The 20,801-nt window shown below is 42.3% G+C and overlaps 1 protein-coding gene and 1 long non-coding RNA gene across 2 annotated transcripts in view; one reads left to right on the top strand and one right to left on the bottom strand.

Moving 5' to 3' along the window:
* Positions 1–403: 403 nt before the first annotated feature.
* Positions 404–6,492, bottom strand: LOC307224487. Its single transcript, XR_013842574.1, has 2 exons — positions 6,215–6,492; positions 404–1,102 (listed from the first exon to the last, which is right to left on the bottom strand). It is a non-coding gene; the product is annotated as an uncharacterized lncRNA (long non-coding RNA).
* The window catches only part of WDFY3 (WD repeat and FYVE domain containing 3), a 129,384-nt gene continuing 114,155 nt past the window's right edge, over positions 5,573–20,801 (top strand). Inside the window, exon 1 of the mRNA XM_079990653.1 lies at positions 5,573–5,874. The gene's annotated coding sequence lies outside the window, so the exon portion shown is untranslated. The remainder of the gene's footprint in view (positions 5,875–20,801) is intronic.

Below are 20,801 nucleotides of genomic sequence, written 5' to 3'. Positions count from 1 at the left end.
CCTCCTCCCATTCAGCCGCCCTACAACTGGGGGGGAGGCAGCAGGTGGACCATTTGGGCAGTGCGGAGCCTGCAGTGGTGACACCCGGGGTGGCCCGCATCTACCGCGCCCCCTTTCCTCCGCCCCTCTGGGTGAAAATAAACATCAAACATTGTGCTCTGCCTATCTGGCCTTCCAGCCTACTGCTCCATGCCTCCAGCTTCTAGTTCACATAATTCCTAATGCCTCTAACCTCTATACTCTCTCCTCTGGAGTGTGATGGCTTGATTAGCAGTTTAACACCCCAAGCCTTGATTGAATTCTAACACTTACTGGATCCAGGAATGATAGGTGCCTTGCACTTACAAGCTCATAACAATACAAATATGTAAATAGTTTGTCCATGGTTTGAAGAAGAATTAAAAAAAAAAAAAATAAGTAGGTGCTTTTCTAAAGAGGCCATTATAGAATGTTGCTGTTTTGATAGTTAGAAACCTCTTGCTGCTTGCTGTCCAGCCTGAATTATGACAGCGCAATTTATATAGATGTCTTTTTGTATATGTCATACAGCACTGCTATCTGCAAATAAGAGAAACATACTGAGCAGCTTAATTGTTAAGAGGGTTTTTTATGCCATTGCTCTTGGACAGAGGCAAGTATTGTAAGGCCTCACTGAGTGAGTTAGATTCTGCGTGACAGGCTAAGCTATTGGCTTGCCTATTTTGCTGAATTAGGGCCAATTTTTCTTCCTGCCAGCTCAGTAAAAGGGAGCGGGGGATGCTGGCAGGCATATTCCTAGTTAGAAGATTCCTGCTTACAAGGGCAAGATTATGCAGTATTCGCCAAGGGTTGTGTGTACTGGGCTTATGTTTTCAGCCCTGTAGGCCCTTCTTGGTGAAAAGCTTGCTAGACCTTCAAAGGAAACTGTATTGAGCTATTTAAAAGAAGCATGTCTTTGGAAAATATATGCATTTTATTTTGGGCAGTACTTCAAGGCCGTGTCTCTAAAGTCTTCTCCATTCCCATTTCCTCTCCAGTCGAATTCCCAAGCAAGAGATCTTGGATGTAAGCGGGTTTAACTCCATCAGTTTCAAGTTGATCCTATTTTGCATTGTTTTGTATCCTAAGAAATTTAAACAGGAGAAAAATGATTAAACAGGGAATGGCAAAAACCACCCCAAAGAAATGTATATTGTTTTTAAAAGAGCAAGAAGAATTGTACAAAGTGGCTCGCCTATGATAGGTCACTGGGACACCAGAAGCTGCATATACTGAATCAAAACCATTGGCGCATTAAGCTCAAAGTTGCCTACACTGACTAGCAGTGATGTTCCAGGGTTTCAGACAGGGAATTCTCAGCCCTATCTAGAAATGCCAGAAATGAACCTGAGAGCTTCAGGATGCAAGGCAAATGCTCTGCTGCTGAGCTATGGACTCTTCTCAACATCTGTCTTCACGGCAGAAGATAATGAGCAGATCCTTGTGCCTGAACTAAGTTTTGCAGGAGGGGAATTTGAGGAACCGAGGCCAAATGTGGTAATGAGAAACAAAGTTCTGGGCCTAATAGACAAACCAGAAACTGACAAATGTCTGGGTCCAGGTGGCATCCACTTGAGAGATCTCAGACCTCAGAAATCGCTGATCTTCTAACAAAAATAGGGTTGAGAGTTGGGGTGTGTGTTAGCTTCTATGGTTCCTGAGTTCCTTCTAATTCCTGGGGTCCTGGGTCCATTAACATCTTAAAGAGGATTCCACTGTCGAACCAACCAGGCAAGCTTCTTGGTGAGTTAATGGTCCTATATATGGTCATTAGTATAACAAAGGAGGGCAAATGGATGGGCACCCTCAGCTGGCTGGTAATAAGAAAAAGGCCAGCGAAGTTGAGTTCTGCTTGATTTCTGCTAGAAGCCAAGGGTGTGACTATGAGAAAAGCAAGACCTTCTGGGCGTGTTAATGCTGTGAGCTGCTCCATCACCGGCTCAGATTGTATGTGTAAATAAACCATATATACTAGAGACACCACAGTGTCTGCTGTCCCTCATTCAGAAAAAGCAGAACCCTGAGTAAGTTCCTGGAGTCTGTGGAATCTTGCACCGCTGAAAGATTGGGGTGCTGTGCAACAAATATGTAACTTGTCCATAGCCGTAGCTAGGTGATCTTGTGCCCCTGGCAAAACCGTCCAGATTGTGCTCCCTAGCCATGGAGAAATTAGCTCTTCTTTCCACCTCTCCTCGAACCCCCCCTCCATTCAATTCACCCTCTATTAAAATATGAGGCAATAATCAATATGTTTATTTATAGACATATTTATGTACGTATTTTGAAGACAATTTAGCATGTCCCCCACCTTGCCACCCCCTAGCTAGGGTCCTGAACTTGTCCCTCAGATCAGCCTCCATACCTAAGGACTGGAAAGCACCCAGTGAAATACAACTTTTAAAACAGGGATCCAGGGGGATCCTAGAAATTACAGGCCAGTTAGCTTAACATCTGTGCTAGGAAAACCTGTGGAAAATATTGTTAAAGATAAAATAACCAAGCATAGAGAAGAACAAGCTTTGCTGAAGCTGAACCAGCATGGCTTCTGCAAAGGTAAGCCCTGTCTCTCTAACCTATTAAGAGTCCTTTGAGAGTATCAAGAAGCATATATTTGGAGCTCAGAAGACATAGCTGTCCTGAACGTAGTCTTGGGCAAGTCACTTGTCTCCACATTGTCCAGTTTCCAAAAGTGACCCTAGGGAATGCCCCTAGGGACCTTACAAGCAGGGTATAAGGGCAAGTGAGTTCTCATGTTGCTTGTTCTAAGCACTTTTATTCAGAACTAAACTGTCCCTGAACATAGAAATTCCATTTAGCTATAATGGCTGAGAAACATGGCTTGCAATGGGAAATGCAATTATAACCAGCTTGGAAATGGGAGCAGCTTGAAAGAGCTTGTAGCGCATCCCCATTCCTTGGATGCATCAATTTCTCTGCTTTTAATCAGGGGTAATGCAAAAAAATAAAAAATAATAAAAAATAATAAAATAATAAAAAATCAAATAAAACTCATAATACATAATCTATATTAGGGAACAAAAAGAAATCCACCCTGAAACTGCTTTCAACTCTGTGGAAGTTTTATCAGACAAACATTTCCAGGGGCGGGGGCAGGGGAGAACTCCCACTAAACCAAAACAATAGGTGGGGTTTATTGTAGGAATTGCTTTAGAGGCCTGGAATAAAATGTAAAATATTGAAAACACAGACATAAAAATATGTTATAACTAGATACACATGTATTTTGCTGGCATCTAATAACTTGAGTCAATTCCTAAAAGGTATTGTCTCCACACAGCTCATACCTATATATTTTGAATCAACACTAAAAGAAAATGGGTCACACAATGGTGACTCAAAAAGAGAACAATTTATCACAAACCAAGTAAGTGTCACAAGCAGAAGAGAAGCAGAAAACATGTGACCTTGTGATGTTCAAAAAACCAGCTATATAAAAACTCAAGAAATAATATGCTAAAGTGCAAAATTACCGTACATGCTTGCTACGGTGACAGCGTAACAGTGGCCATGAACACAAACCCACACCCACACCACCTAAACATTTTATTTATTTATTTTAACATATAATAGCTCAACATTGTGATAAAAAAGTATTCCATCATGAGTCCTTGGTGATTTATGTCCAAGTTCTTTAGTCTAATCGTATTCAATAAAGTCAAACCAGATTTCCCTAAAGTCGTCCCTTTCCTTATGTTGTCGTCTTTCTCATGTCCTATTTGTCAATCTTACCATTAATGCCAGATTCCTGCTTTGCCATTTGTTTCAGTTACAACAACATGTGGGAAACACCTTGAAAACGAAGAGTTTACAAGTTGAAGTTGTAGCTAGTAGCACTAAACCAAGTCTGGTCTAGTAGCATAAGGCTTTGTTGCCTTTTCTCTCTCCCTCCAGAATTCCCACCCAAGATTTTATCAGGTTTCCAAAACCCAATAACATAGCAACATAAGGATGATCCTGCTGGATCAGGCCAAAGGTTCATTGAGTGCAGAATCCTGTTCTCCTAGTGGACAATCAGAGGCATATGGGAAACCCAAAAACAAGACATGAGTGCAGCAGTAGCAATTTCCCCAATTCTGATTCGCAGCAACTGATGCCCCCCAATTCAATACCTTGCATTTCCCCTGTTCAAAGAAGGCATCAGTCTGAGACATTCTTGTTTCACATCTATTTACAGGAGGACTCAAGCCCGTGACACAAATGTGGCTATGTTAATTTATATGTACAGAAAAGTAAATTTAGGTTTCTGAGCAGATAAAGGTGGTGCGTGGCTGGGTTGTCACCCGGGGGCTGTTTGACATCATGCTCAGCAGCCCTATAAGCAAAGTTGCTTTTTCTAAATAAGAAAGTGGGAAACAACATCACCTTGCAATACACAACAGAGGTGGGCAGCAAGCAAAATAGCTCCCATCTGGAAGTACAAGGGATGGAGAACAGCAGTCATGAATGTTGCGTCCAAGGGATGAGGAGAGAGAGAAAAGATGGGGGGAACAAGGGGGAGAAGTGAGACAAAGCAAGCCAGAAAAGGAAGTTGGTAGCACTGGCTGACCTGTGTAGACCATCTTTATGCCCACTTACACATATCTATCTATATATTATTACATATCATATATACAAATGATCTGCTGGTGATCGATGTGATATTACTGAGGGCGTGCATGTGCATTTTTATTGGCTTTGTGTCGTTTCATATATGTTTTTGCCCTGCCTTTGGGGTCCCATTAGGGATGGAAATCTGCTGAAGAAAAAACGCGTGCATTGCTTCAGTCGGGAAGCATGGAATCGGAGAATTGAAAGGGACCCCAGGGGTCATCTAGTCTAACCCCCTGCAATGCCGGAAACCCAGCTAAAGCATCCATTAACAGGGAGTCTCTGAGATGATAGATAGATAGATAGATAGATAGATAGATAGATAGATAGGCGTGGGGTAGCGCAGAAATAGAGCTTTCCTTTGCAAGGATCACAATCCCGAGCGAGTGCGGGACTCGCAACATCCATTCAGACGTGAGAGGAGTTACTCGGAACCCAGCGACCCACAACAGCCTGTTTTCTGTCTCCTCTCAGGAACTGCCCCCCTAAAAGTGTGAGGAGAAGAAATTCCCTAAAACTGTTGGCGCTGAGGTTTCCTTTTTTTGTGGTGAGGAGGACCTTCCTAGGGGAGCCTCGTCCGCCCGCCAGCCCGCCCGCCCAGGGGCGTCTCTGTGAGGGAAGCTGAGGAGGAGGCGGGCCGAAGGGAGCCGGCGAAGGGCGGCAGGGAGGAGCGCCGGAGGAAGGAGCCAGCGAGCGCTTGGGAAAGAGGGAACCGCGTCGGGCGGCGGCGGCGGCGGCGGCACCCAGAGGAAAGGAGGCCGGAGCAGGCGAATTAAAATGGCCACCAGCCGCTGCGGGAGCAGCTGGGAGCGGAGCAGCAGCAGCGGAGAAAGCAGCGCCTCCTCCTCCTTTCCCGGGATTGCCCGCTCGGCCCAGGCCGGGCCTTGATTGATGGGGGAAGCGGGAAGCGGCGCTGGGAGCTGCCGGCTGAGGGGAGCCCGACGGCGGGCGGCGCTGCCTTGAAGCCCGCCTCCCCTCCTCTCCCCGCCTGGGCTGCAGCCTCGCCGTAGGAATAAAGGAAGAGGGAGAGAAGGAAAGGAGGAGGAGGAGGAGGAGGCGGACGGCCGCCCCTCCCTCCCTCCCTCCCTCCCTCGGAGCCTCGTCGTTGCTGTTGCTATTATTATTATTATTATCATCATCATTTCACCCTTTTTCAAAAAAAACTGCAAGCCCTCTTTCCCAAAGCCGGTGGGGCGGATCCCGGACGCGTCTCCAGCCTCTCTCAGCAACCGCGCAGCGACCACCCCGGTGAGCCAACGGAGCTCTGGGCATTAAGCTCCGCTCCCCCCTTTCCCACCCCCATTTTCTGTCACCCTTCGGCTCCCGAGGACACTTAGGGGGTGTCTCTCTCCCCTCCCCCGCCTTCCCTCCCTCCCTCCCTCTTCCTTCCCTTCTCTCCCCCTCCCGCCTCGCTTCCTAGGCCGCAACGGCGGCTCCGAGCTCTCCTCCGCCTCCCCGGCCAGGGATGCTGCAGCAGGAGCCGTTTGCTTTCCCCCCCTCCTTGCTGGCTTTTGGCTATACGTCGCTTTCCCCGCACCCCCCACCCTCTTTTCCCCTGCGCCTCGAGTGGGGGGTGGCGGACAGTTACCCGCATTGCTTTAGCTCGTTGTTTTTTATCTGTGCATGTTTGTCCTAGGCTGCAATATTCAGGAGGAAAGGAATCTCTTTTCTTCCTGGCGACGAAAGCCCAGACTTCCTGATTATTATTTTCTTTCCAATGATTTGCTTCGTTCTGGGCTGGTGGTTTTTTCTTATCTTCCCCCTCCTTCACCCCAGATTTTTTGTGTCCCCCCCCCCCTTTTGCTCCAGGTTTTTGGATCTGCATGGGATTGTGGGCCTTGTTTTCTCCAGCAAACGGTGTTTTTTGTGTGAGAGGTAAATAAATGAATCGCAACAACTTTTAGAAGACATCTGAAGGCAGCCCTGTTTAGAGAAGCTTTTAATGTTTGATGTATTACAGTATTTTAATATATTTTTTGGAAGCCACCCAGAGTGGCCAGATGGACGGGGTATAAATAATAAAATTATTATTATTATTATTATTATTATTATTACTTGTGTTCGCTTTAACCTATGGGGGCAGGTTGCAACACCCACTGCCTCACCCCATCCCCTGTCTTTGGAAGCTGCTTCTGCTTTCTGGGAGAGAGACAGAAGGGCCCACGGAAAGGCTGGCAGCTTGTCCTCTTCCTGGCCCTGCAGTGATTGCCTTAAAAAAAATTAATAAATCCCTCTGTTTCTCTCTCTCCCCCGCACCCCAGTGTGCTGTCTTTACCTTTGTTAATGGGTTTTGCTCCTTTTAGCTGCTGGGAAGGGAGATGGGGAAAGAGATGGGCAAGCAGAACGGAACAGAAACAGGAAATACAGGGCTCCCCCCACCCCACTTTTAAATCTCTCCCAACCTTCTGTGCCCTGCGGTATGATGAAGGGAAAAGAACAAAAGGCATCTCATCCCTGTCCATTAGGGGTGGTTTGTTTTTGTTTTTATAAAGTGCTTTACGTGACAGGTCTGTAGGAAATGATAAAAGATGTATTTGTCTGAAAGGCTCTTAATGTTGGTTCAGGAGAATGAAGGAATATTTGTGTGTAGCTGAGGGGGCAAGGAAAGACTGGCTAGTCATTAGGAACTGTAATGGATCCCCCCACCCCAATGTTGAGTTACATTAGGATAAATGACTCTGCTAGTTATAGAGAGAATCTTAAATCTTTAAACCTGTCAATCTTGAAGCAGTTATTGCTGATAGAGATCTTTCCGAAGATTTCAGGAGTTCCTTCCCCTCTTTTAGCCTGGTTTACAGCTCTCTCTCTTTCTTTTTTACTACTGACGTAAATATATGAAGTCTACTTCATCAGATGCACAGTGTGTTATTCTGAGTTGCATATATACATATATACATGACTGGAATAGCATATTGTAAAAAGTGAGGTCAGAGGGAATTTAGGAATTGTATTGTGTACTTGTTTGTGTGTGTTAAGTGTATCCATAGAAGATTCCTGCAAGTTTGTTTTGCAGTATGTGTTTCATAAGCTAGCTGAAATGTTTCATGGTCCTATGTAGGCTGCAGTGACCTGAGTGCAGGATTCTGTTTAAAATCTTGCTTGGCTTAGTTCCATTTAAATTTTTTTTTGTATATAGTATATAGACTGATGGACTCCACTCCCCCATGCCTCTGCTAATAACTGGTATTGGAAAGAAAAGAGATCAGTCATACATTATTCCCATGCTCACTATGCCTCTGAGATAAATACAACAGAGTTCACTCTTACAAATAATTGTTTCAGAACTTCAGCTGCTCATGTAGCGATAAGAAATGCATCTGCTATCCTTGACTGTTAGAACTGGAGGCTGTGATAAGCAAGTCAGCAGTTTCCAAAATTCAGTGCATGAATAAAAAGGAGAAACTATTTTTGAATGGTCTTCCATAATACAGCTCATAATACTGTCTTTGGATATAGGTTTCTAGCATATTTTGGCATATGTGCTGTTTTATTGAAAATTGACATTCTCCATGCTTATTTCTCAACTACTCTCAGACATAGGATTTTACTAATCATGTTGTTGTGCATGATAGTTTCCATCACTCAAAAATATGTGCCGTAAATTAAAGTTGCTTATCTACTCTATAGATCTTCTTCTGCAGATATATTGACAATATTCCTAAACTCAGTGCATGAAAAATTACTATTTCCCACCGAAACATTATTGACTACGCTTGATGGTGTTGAAAGAGGAAAGGCTTGGTTAAATATCAGGAAATGTGCATGAAGTTTATATTTAGGGTGGCAAATGATTACCAAGGGAAGTTTTGAAATTCTTATGTTCTGTAGCTATAGCAGCTTCCTACTTAAGGATTGGGTTGTTCCACATATGGTGGTTAACCAACACTGTTAAATGCTTCAGCGTAGGAAGAAGCATTTATGTTCGGTGTTTACTATCACAAAAATACAGATATCTATTTTTTCATGGATATGTGAGGAGAAGCTGTTGTGACATTCTACTGCAGGCATCCCCAACCTTCGGCCCTCCAGATGTTTTGGACTACAATTCCCATCATCCCTAACCACTGGTCCTGTTAGCTATGGATCATGGGAGCTGTAGGCCAAAACATCTGGAGGGCTGCTGGTTGGGGATACTGAGAATATATATGAGTAAAATAGGCATGGGTGCATGCAAATGAAATTGGTGGAACTATCCCAGCATTCAGGAACAAGAGAGTAAGCTATAAAAAACAACAACAACGAGTGCCCTCCAAAGTGATGCTGGAAAAGCTGGTCACTGTTGCACATCATTTTAAGCAATAGACAAGCAGCATGCTAGAGCACACTACCTGATCGCTCCTGCTTTGTTCCTCCTACAGTGTAAGTGAGAGCAACAAACCACAGACTTTGGTTTGACATGTCATTTGAACCCAGAAATGTGCTTTGTTTCTTGGCTTGATGATTGTGGTTTTCTTAAGGAGAAACAAACCATGATCCGAGTTCACGTGGCATGGTAAGCCACGTTTAATGGGTGTTGCTCTCATGCTAGGGGAGGAGTGAAACAGAAGCAATTGGGCCATATGCACTACTTGTTCACAGTAGTTCATGGTTTATGGCTTAATGTAATGTGCAAATAATCAAAAATAAGAGGAGGCTAAACTGCAGGGACGCAGGTGGCGCTGTGGGTTAAAGCCTCAGCGCCTAGGACTTGCCGATCGAAAGGTCGGCGGTTCGAATCCCTGCGGCGGGGTGCGCTCCCGCTGCTCGGTCCCAGCGCCTGCCAACCTAGCAGTTCGAAAGCACCTCCGGGTGCAAGTAGATAAATAGGGACCGCTTACCAGCGGGAAGGTAAACGGCGTTTCCGTGTGCGGCTCTGGCTTGCCAGAGCAGCGATGTCACGCTGGCCACGTGACCCGGAAGTGTCTCCGGACAGCGCTGGCCCCTGGCCTCTTAAGTGAGATGGGCGCACAACCCCAGAGTCTGTCAAGACTGGCCCGTACGGGCAGGGGTACCTTTACCTTTACCTTTATAATGTAAACTCTACGTTGAACTAGAAGGTAAACAGACAAATACTTCTGTGTATGAATATTTTGATTTTTTCCCCCTGATTCTTGTATAGTAGTATCCTAAAATAATTTGGAATAAAACATCAACTCACTTTTGAAACATCAGAGCTGAGGTTTATGTGCCCAATTCATTACCCCAAGACCTTTGGCTTACCTTGCCTTATACAGGTCTTTCCCAACCCTGCTACTTTGGATTCTTTTAATCTTGCAGCCCTGGGGATCTTTAGAAGCTGAATTTGTAACTTTCTGCATGCAAAATGTTATTGTATCATTGCGGTGTGGCTCCTCACCTTATTCTAATACTGTGGTGCTAGCAGTCTGTTTTTGTTTACCAAAGTCAAGCGAATCTTTTCAAGCAAGGTATGTTAGTGCCTGGGTAACATAGATGTAGCAGCTTGTAGTATATGAAAGCCCACTTTGGGGCATGTGGTAGCTATATTGGAATCAGCATTCATCTGTGGGTGTATTTAGTCCCACGTCTCAACTTGGTTGCACCATTACAAACTTCTTGTTTTGAAGAGAAAAATATTTATAACGTCAAGGCAGTTCTTAGTGCCTGTTCTATGAAAAGTTGGAAGTATTTGTCAGCACATATTGACATGGTAATGCAAGCGCCGTTCAAAACTCCTATTGTTCTATGCACATTTTGCGACAGGGAATTTCATTGGCTTTTCTGCCTCCTCACTTCCAGCTACTCTCTGAAGACTGGAGAAGAGACCCTCCTAAGAGTATTAGGCGGGTGGGTGGGGAAAGGACTAGACCATGTGAAAAATGAACATAATATTCTAGCTGCAGTTCATTCATTTTCAGCTTTGTATTCTTGTTATAAAAAAGCATGCCTAGACATTCCGTTGTTGCTCCCATAACCTAGGTTTAAGGTGTCATTTAGCTTCTAGCTTTCATATCTCAGTTTCTAACACTGAATGCAAGTGATTACTCCCACCTCCACCAATTTTTTCTCTTCATGCTTCATTCTAGATGGATTAGACTAGGAGTCCCTAAACTTCCTGTTCCTGTTGGCACATGTGGAATTGTGTGTGTGTTGTGGATCTTAGTTAGAAAATGGCTGTTCCAGGGCATGGAAAAAGCAGAATATAAAAGGTGGATCAGAATGGTTTGACTTGCACTTGCACAATTTTTAAATGGGATTTCCCCCAGGCCACCATCAAATAACAGGCCACATTCGTCTTCATGGGCTGACCTGTAAAAAACCCCTGCAGATCCAGCATTTGTCAGCACTGTCATGGCACAGAACAAATCATCCTGGGTGGGATTCATCTAATGAGCTCTGTCAGTGAAAGCCCGGCAAAGGGACTCTTGATTGCACAATGGAGCTTCTCCCCCTTTCCTCTCTCTGCATGGCCTTGTGCCCCCTGAAATTGGCTCGGGGTGGCGGGTAGAACTCTCAGAATAGTGCAGCGGGAAGGGAAGGAGAGAGAAATTGTTCTGTCAAAAAGCTGATGGAAAGGTTATTTTTTGGGGGGGTGATGCTTAATACCTCCCCATTATTTTTGCAAGGCATGTCCCCCAAGCCACCAACTGAATAAAGTTGGCATTGATTTCTGTGGATAGTGTTGGAACAGTGTTTACAGCGGTAAAGAAAACCTCACCTTACACATTATGTTTGTTACATGGGATTCCCCCCCACACACACCCCCATACCACAGAACACATCTGTGGACACAGATATAAACTGTGATTTGATTGTGGTTTTAGAGGGATTCCTTGGGAAAATCATGAGGATCCATTAGCATGAAGTTCTGTGACCAGAATCCATGTTTTTGTGCTATGGTGGCTCTGACAAGTGCTGGATTAGTGTTTTGTCTTTACAGTGCAAGCAATAGAAACTAATGTCAGTTTTAATTTGGGGTGAATGGTTTGGTGGGCATGCCTTATATGGACCTGTGAGAATCCATAACTTGGATCAATGTTTTTCTGCCATGATGGTGTTGGCACTGGTGATACTTAATTCCATGCACAAACACATGTGATTGTAACTTCAGAGCACTGAATTTTTGCAGAACTGCAGTCTTTACCTGTACAGTTGTGAACTTCATTGCTTTAAACAGAATTTCCTCTGACACTTGAATATAATTGCGTCTGACTTTCTGACAGTTTGTTCTCAGATCTTCTGCTATAAATGTCACTTCTTTTTGGGCAGTGAGTGTTGGGCATGTGACTAATTTCTGTTTACATTTAAAGATTGAAATTGCACACATTGATAGAGGAAGATGAATAGTTTGGCATAAGACCCTTGCTTTTCTCCATTCTTTTAATTTAGCATCCACCTTCTCCCTCCTCCTCATTTCTGTCTCAGGAATAATTGTGACATTGACACCACTGGGTTGTACAAGAAATCTGGAAAGAAATGATGCAAGCAAGAGGTGTCTGTGTACTGCTGTTGGATGAACCTGCAGGCATTTGGTTGCAGCTTTCCGCATTTGCTAATGATTAGTTCAGTGATAAAGGCTATTTTGTTTAAACTCTGCTGTTTAAGGTTCTTGGCACTGCTCACAGAGCCACATGATGTTTGTTGCTTTATTTCCATGACCAAATTGTGATTTCTAAGCAAATAATTTACAGTGGAAAACCACACCACAGTTTATGAAATAATCTGTGTTTGGTTGCCCTAGCTATACTTTTACCAAAGTATGCTAAGTTCTGTCTTTCTTTCCCCCTTCCCCGCTCCCCATTAATGGAGACTGACAACTTTAAGGAAGTGTTCTTTGAAGATGCCTTGTGTCATAATCACTGTTTTAGCTGCCTCAGAATCTGGTGCCATTACATATATTTGAAAATGAAGAAATAACCTTTAATGAGAAGTGACATGGGCAAGATCTACACAGATAAGTGTTGCTTTTTCATGGCAGAAAGAGAGAACTCGAGAGCTCAGATAGGACCACTTCTATGCTATGTCCAAATTCTCATTCATATTTATATTGACTGTGGGAGGGGGTATGCATGGCCCCAGAGTTGCACCTGTAGCTCTCTGCATTAAAATTAGAATGGGGTGAACAGATGCCAAATTTGAAGACAGTTCTTTGAATGCATCCCAGAACAATTCTTCATATCCCTCTTCATTTTTTCAACTAGACCCCCCCCCCCCAATGTTTTGTTTTTTTAGACTTTCTTATGTAGCACATATGCTAATCAGGATATCAAGGGTTGGGACAGGGATTGATGCAAAGTGTGTAGTATATTATTTTGAAGCTAGTGTTCAAATCCCACTGAAAGGGGATTTGAGTGTGGCACTAGTTGGAACATGTTGGCTGTTTTATGTACAGTGCGGTGATATAGTATACAGTGATACATACGCTTCAGGTTACAGACTCCGCTAACCCAGAAATATTACCTCGGGTTAAGAATTTTGCTTCAAGATGAGAACAGAAATCGTACAGCGGTGGCGCAGCGGCAGCAGGAGGCCCCATTATCTAAAGTGGTGCTTCAGGTTAAGAACAGTTTCAGGTTAAGAACAGACCTCCAGAACGAATTAAGTTCTTAACCCGAGGTACCACTGTACAGTGGTGCCCTGCAAGACGAACGCCTCGCAAGACGGGAAACCCGCTAGACGAAAGGGTTTTCCGTTTTGGAGGCGCTTCGCAAAACGAATTTCCCTATGGGCTTGCTTCGCAAGACGAAAAAACCGTCATACAAAGAGCCTCACGGAACGGATTAATTTTGTCTTGCGAGGCACCACTGTACTTACACTTTAGCAGCTAAAGGAAGTTCAGTTTTGTTAGTGTTAAGTTTTCCTCTTTTTCCTGCTACTTTGTAGGAAAGGTATCTTTTTGCTAAGTTCTTAATATGAACTGTGGAATGAATTCCTTACTATGGGTATAATTGTAGCATTAATATTGGATATTATCTAATCTGTTGGTATGGTTCTTGCTCAAACTTTTAATATGCTCCAATAAATATTACACATCACTTGGGAAGACAGGCAAACTAATATCAGTGTACTGGATGAAGCAAAGATCAACAGTGTTGAAGCAATGATTCTTCAACATCAACTTCGTTGTACTGGTCATGTTGTGTGGATGCCTGATGGTCGTCTTCCAAAGCAACTACTCTATTCTGAACTTAAAAATGGAAAGCGTAATGCTGGTGGTCAGCAAAAGAGGTTTAAAGACTGTCTCAAGGCAAATCTAAAAAAATGTAGTATAAACACTGACAACTGGGAAACACTGGCCTGCAAGTGCTCCAGTTGGAGAACAGCCTTTACCAAAGGTGTCATGGAATTTGAAGACACTTGAACTCAGAACGCAAGGGAGAAACGTGCTAAGAGGAAGGCACGCTTGGCAAATCCACACCATGATCAACTCCCGCCCGGGAACCAATGTCCACACTCTGGAAGGACGTGTGTGTCCAGAATTGGCCTCCACAGTCACTTATGGACTCATTGTTAAAACCGTGTTTATGGAAGACAATCTTACTCGGCTACGAGTGATCGCCAAAGAAGAAGAAGACGACTTTGTAGCGTATTCTTATTTGTTGTGGTTTTGTCTAAGAATTGCTTTGAACACAATGTATGTGTGGAAAATGCAGTTTATAAATAAATGGAATATGACTAGAAACACCATTATGCTCCTTTAAGCTCTTTCAGTTCTTGAAACAGGACAAGAAGCTGTTTACAGTCTTGTTCATTCAATCAGATTTCTGGATAAATTTGTATTTGGCTTCTCTTTGCTATAACTGTCTGCAGAGTTGAGCACCTTTTTAGGATAAGATCATTGCTTTGGACTTAGAATGCCAGCATGGTCCTTGGTATGCATTCCCTCTAAATATTAATTATGAATATTTAAAGTATGCCCCATTGAACGCCTCTATAAAAAGAGGGGCCAATTTTAAAAATAGTGGGGGAAGGGCCAGTGGTTAGCATGAAAGCATCTTTGCAATAATTCATTTCCACGCATGTAAAGAAAACAAGTGTACGAACCCCTTTGACTTTTTTAATTTTTAGCTTAGTACCTCTGGCTCACTCCCTCAGTACTTTAAAAAGTTACTTTTTACGGTCCTTAAGTTGTATAGAGAAGAGAGAATTGAATCTACATGTACAGTGTTTCAGTGTTAAGTAATCATTACTTCATTACGGAAATTCCAAAAATGTTCTGCAAGTTGGCTGTGAGTCCTGGAAGCCCTGTTGTGGAACTGTGGAAAGATGGAATACACTTAAAATTATGTATGCATGTGACCTAATTCAGTTTTTAAGAGAGTCAGCAGAGCACTTTTTGTGCCGCTTTTACAGAATCTATAAATTATCAGAGCGAGTACAGTTCTGCATATCATTAAGACTCCCTTGGAGGACAAGGGGTCATATAGGTGTGCTATAGGATACTACAGAGAAGCTGAATGAATTCTTTGTATCTGCCTGCACTGCAGAATATGTAGGGCAGATCCTTGTCCAGAACTAGCTTTCTCAGAAAGTGTTTGAAGATCTGAGGCAAGCGGATAAAGTCTAAATTTTAGGCCTTATTGACAAATTTAAAAACCACAAACTTAATTGTGAAATTGCTGGTGTAACAAAAATATGTAACCTGTCCTTCGATCAGCCTCCATATCTGAAGTCTGGAAAGTGTAAACCTTTTTATGATACAGGGGGACCTGGGTATTAGCATGCTACTTAACATCTGTTTCTGGTGTAAACTATGGAAACTAAATATAACTAAGAGAAAAGAGTATCTAATTGATATGGTCAAATAAAAACAACTTGTGCCCTGGTAGTGGGGTTCATCACTTTAGAATATACATACATGCTTATAGTCTATAAGAACCTAACATATAATTTCAGGGTTACATGATAAGTAAGAAAAAAGTAATGGACTAGCTGAAATTTGCAATTCTGCTTGAAGAGTAATTTCTATCGCTACACTTTGTGAGGTTCCCCCCCCCCCCCCGGATGAATATGTGAGGTTTCCCCCCTGAAACAAACATTCCATGGGCACTTTTTAATCCTTATTCAAATGTATGTGTTTTGCTTCTTTATAGCAGGTGCTGGAGGTGCAGACAGACTCGTTAATGGTATAGAAGGAATAATTTCTGTCTTTGTCTGTAACTGAAGGTGATGGTAAATGAAAACTGCTTCAAGGATTTGCAGTTGTGTCTGATTTATAGTTCTCCTTAGATGAAGGAAACATATGCAGGAAAGAAAATGAGTGGGAAAGGTGACATTGGATGATTAAACAGAAATTCTATTTTGGGATACATTAAAAAGCAAGGTGCTAGAGATGTAAGATAGATGAATATTCTGTATTTGTGTATTTTTATATATAATCCTTTAGATGAATATTCTGTATCTGTGTATTTTTATGTATAATCCTTTTTAGTGGGTAGCTAGAAGATTAATGGCTTCTATAAATTGTTTGAATGCTTGGGGAGGGGAACAACAATATGCACATGGGGGAGACTAGGACTGCTGTTGCCAACTTTTTTTTCCAGCTACCTTTGGTAAAAGTGGGGTGTCCATGGTTTTAATTTAGTTTAAGGTATTTTTGTTTCTTCTGACTTTTGAAATCGATTCTGTTTGGTAATTGGGAACTTCATAAGAATGCTTTGTCTTGATTAGCAGAAGGAAATCCCAATAAAGTGTGATAAATTGAATTTCTTCAAACAAATATGAAAGAAACTGTCCTCTGGTTGATTAAGTAAGATTGAGCAGGCAATTAGATGATGCTGACTGTATTAGCAAGATCGAAATTGCTCTTTAGTGCTACCAGAAAAGAAAGCTGGTGGTGGTTTCTTCCTCTTTTCTCTCCTGGGAGAAAGTGAAAATACTATCCTGTGTATCTGCAAAATATATTTAGGTAAAAGGTAAAGGTAAAGGTACCCCTGCCCGTATGGGCCAGTCTTGACAGACTCTGGGGTTGTGCGCCCATCTCACTTAAGAGGCCAGGGGCCAGCGCTGTCAAAATATATTTACTTATTGCCTAAAATTGCAAAATATATTTACTTATTGCAAAATATATTTACTTATTGCAAAATATATTTACTTATATATATTTACTTATATATATTTACTTATATATATTTACTTATTGCAAAATATATTTACTTATTGCCTAAAATTGCTGTCATTCTCTACTGAGGCCAGTTTACATAATCACTTGTAGTAGTGCAGTAAGTTATCACTTGACAGTAGTGCTGGACTACTCAATAGGCAGACTAAACACGTGGTTAGGGCACCAGCATATCAGGGGCAGAAAAATGATTAAATTTTTGAAATAATTGACACTTGATATTTCAGGGGGGAAAACATTGAAGCAGAGTGTAAGGAAGTTTAACAAAGTTCTGGGAAATAACAGAACTTTATTTAGCTTCCTTACTGAGCCTCTGGGCTTGCCGATCATAAGGTTGGCGGTTTGAATCCCCGCGACGAGGTGAGCTCCCGCTGCTCGATCCCAGCTCCTGCCAACCTAGCAGTTCGAAAGCAGGCCAGAAAGTGCAAGTAGATAAATAGGTACCATTCCGGCGGGAAGGTAAACGGTCTTTCCGTGCGCTGCTCTGGTTTCGGTGTTCTGTTGCGCCAGAAGCGGCTTAGTCCTGCTGGCCACGTGACCCGGAAAAACTGTCTGTGGACAAATGCTGGCTCCCTTGGCCTGTAAAGCGAGATGAGCGCCGCAACCCCAGAGTTGTCTGCAACTGGACTTAACTGTCAGGGGTCCTTTACCTTTTTTTATACTCTCCCCATTTTTCTGTTCTCTTTTTGTTACTTATCCCCCCCCCCCAAAGCAGGGAATGTCCTACTAAAGTAGATCAGTATAATGAGGGGAAATCAGATCCTCTTCAGATGTGATCCCGCCCCCCTAAAGGTTCAGTGCATGTGACGTTAGGACTGGGCCCTTGGGCATAAAAGGTAATGTCCGGCAGGTATTTGAACTCAGCTTCCCTTTTCCCTTACATTGCACCCACATTTAAATAACTTTGTGTCTCATGCTGTGGACAGTACCTTTCATGTGTAGGCAGGAGGAGGATGAGATATCACCAACTTGAATATTGCTCCCAAAATCAACAACCAAGCCACACACAAAAAAACACTAACTCTCTGACTGCCAGGGAGGCCTTTTCAGCCATGGTGTCTGTTCTTAGAGCAAACATTGTTTTCTTTTAGGCTTTGGAAGCCGCCCAGAGTGGCTGGGGAGACCCAGCCAGATGGGCGGGGTACAAATAATAAATTATTATTATTATTATTATTATTATTATTATTATTACTCAGGTAGGAACTTAAAAAATAAAATAAAAACCCATGCTTTTCAAAAATTTAATCAATATAAAATGTTACTGACTGTTCACTCTTTTTTACTGTGTATTTACATGATTGTATATGTATAATCTTGTAAACTACCCTGAAATCAAATTTGGTGAAGGATGGTGAATCAGCCAGTCAACAAATGTATAGAGAGGTATGTGCTTAGATGGGGTTGTATTTGTATATTGGACCAAGCAGAGGGATTTGTAAAATTTTATAGTCTAGTGTTTGCTGGACTGTTGCATTTCATTCAGCAGATGTAGAATATGCAGTTTCTTATCTTACTGGAAAGAAGTCTTCACAACTGTTGCTTACAATACCTTAGCTTTATACTGACACAGTATGTGAATTAGGTGTAAATTGCGAAATAGGGTTTGAAATAGATTAAGAAAACTGTTTAAACTTGAAAAATTGGTATATTTCACAAAAGCAGTTTCCAGCTTCAATTTTGCCTGATGTCTTTATGATGAGAAATAACTAACTGAGCACATTCCATGTGCCATTTCTCAGTCTTTCCAAGAGTAACTGAGTTTGTGTGTGCGCGCATGCATGCGTGTGAGGCACACACATACACAAACAGAGGGAGAGTGAGCGCACATCCCTGCACATTGTACAGTGGGCCTGCTACTTATAATACACAGTGTTTTTTCCCTAGAAAAACAGGTGCCAGTACTCACCATGCAGTTGTTACAGTAAGTGTTACACTTTTTCACCAAAAAGAGAGAGGTGCCAGTACTGCGTACTCTTGAGTACCCCCTGAAAAAAAGCACTGCTTATACATAATTTACTTTTGAAATTGCGACCTTAGGCACATGGCTGAAAAATACATACATCGTAAGCCGCCTTTTCATAGTTTAAACCATGCTCAAGTTGGCTTACAACAAGTCAAGTTCTACAACCAGCAAACACGAGGAAATATTCTGGTTGGAATGGTTTGGTCAGAGAGTGTAGTATAATGCTAGATTATCACTGAAGGGACGGGGAGCAGGGAGTCACATTGTTTATTGTTATACTCTGAATCCAAGGGGCTAAAGCAGTGCATAAGCAGCAGATCGATATGCATAAAGGAAACCTTAAATATATAATTCAAGAGCACATACACTTTGGCCTCTGCAATCATTCTTTGCATTCCGAGAATCCCATCCCCCCAGCAATCACACAGATAGAAAACTGAAATCAAATCTTGAGGCTAAAGCCCTGTGAACCACCCTGAGATCTTATGATGAGGGGTAGCATATAAATATAATAAAGGGTTGCCATATGTCTGGAATTTCCTGGACATGCCCAGAATACTGCCGTCGGAAGTAGTGTGCGGGCAGAAATTCAGGTGGAAAAAAAGCTCAACAACTTTTTGTGTCTGGATTTTCACTTAATCTAAGAATTATTATTATTATTTATTATTGTTATTTATTAATAAAGCCAGCACACGGAAGGACATGACACCTAGTATAAAGGGGGAAGGAATGTATTTTTACAATACACAGAAAAATTCCTTATCCCAAGGTAAGAGTCACTACGTAAGGTGCAGAATATGGATTATGAAATCCCCCTGGGAGGCAGTCTGGGTCAAACCAGTCTCCTGTGTAATGAGTTCCAAATATGGCTGCTATAACTACAAAAGTCCTGTTCCCTATTTTTACTGCCCATGCTTCTCAGAGCAGGAGAACATGCAGCAATGCCTCTGTTATTATATTAATGATAATAGCACAACAGTGGAAATGGTTAACAAATCTGGCTATGCAGTAAAATTTCTGGAATTCAGTTATTGCAGAAAAACAACAGCATACTTTAAGTGTCTCAGGGACAGGAAGATTCTGCTCATTTCTACACAGTATGGTGTGATTTTATCTCATGTAGTTTATTTTCTGATTTACATGTATCCCTCCCCATACTATCTAGAGAAATAGGTATGTCATGATCTTTGATTGGGTGTTATTATTTAATATGGCAAATGGGGAGCCATCCATAGGGATGCATGCTCCCAGCCTGTTGCAAATTCCCTTTTCTGTAATGTTAGGTCTCCCAAACATGGTGGATGATCAGGCGTTCCTTTCTGCTCCCCTTCAATTTTGATCAGGCATTCCCCCCTCTTTGACATGTGTAACTGATCTGGACCGGTTATATATAGAGGAGGGAGAAAGGTTGCTTTCTGCTGCTCCAGAGAAGCGGACACAGAGCAATGGATCCAAACTACAAGAAAGAAGATTCCACCTAAACATTAGGAAGAACTTCCTGACAGTAAGAGCTGTTCGACAGTGGAATTTGCTGCCAAGGAGTGTGGTGGAGTCTCCTTCTTTGGAGGTCTTTAAGCAGAGGCTTGACAACCATATGTCAGGAGTGCTCTGATGGTGTTTCCTGCTTGGCAGGGGGTTGGACTCAATGGCCCTTGTGGTCTATTCCAACTCTATGATTCTATGATTCTATAATAAAACTATTAAGGAATGTGTGTGGGCCCATGGCTGTGTTCCCTAAAAGTGGCCAGTGTTCTGTCTTCATCAAACTCTTGGTAATTTTTTAAATCATTGTGACAATCACATCTGCAACTTGGGTGGAATCTACACATACACAAACATTGCGAAAATGTTTTTTTAATTTTTGTTTTGAAAAATACATTGAATTTTGCGTAGCTCGCTATCACCATCTAGTGTCACATTTGTATATTGCACTCTACAACACATTTGAAACGTTTTATTTGCAGCTGTGTAGCTAGCTGAGTCTTAGGACTGAAGGAGATTTGAATCAACTAAATGGAACCATTACTGTAGTCCATAATACATTGGAGTGCATGTGGGTAGTTTAGGCTCATGAACATGCAGTATTCCTTTCCTTGTTAACTTCAGTCTTTTGCATTATTAGTAATCAAAACCTAATTTACTACTATTTGATTC

Source organism: Podarcis cretensis, assembly GCF_951804945.1.
Source record: "Podarcis cretensis genome assembly, chromosome: 9".
NCBI classification, from domain to species: Eukaryota; Metazoa; Chordata; class Lepidosauria; order Squamata; family Lacertidae; genus Podarcis; species Podarcis cretensis.
Note: the sequence above shows the minus strand (reverse complement) of the source record. Positions and strands in the feature narration are given on the sequence as shown.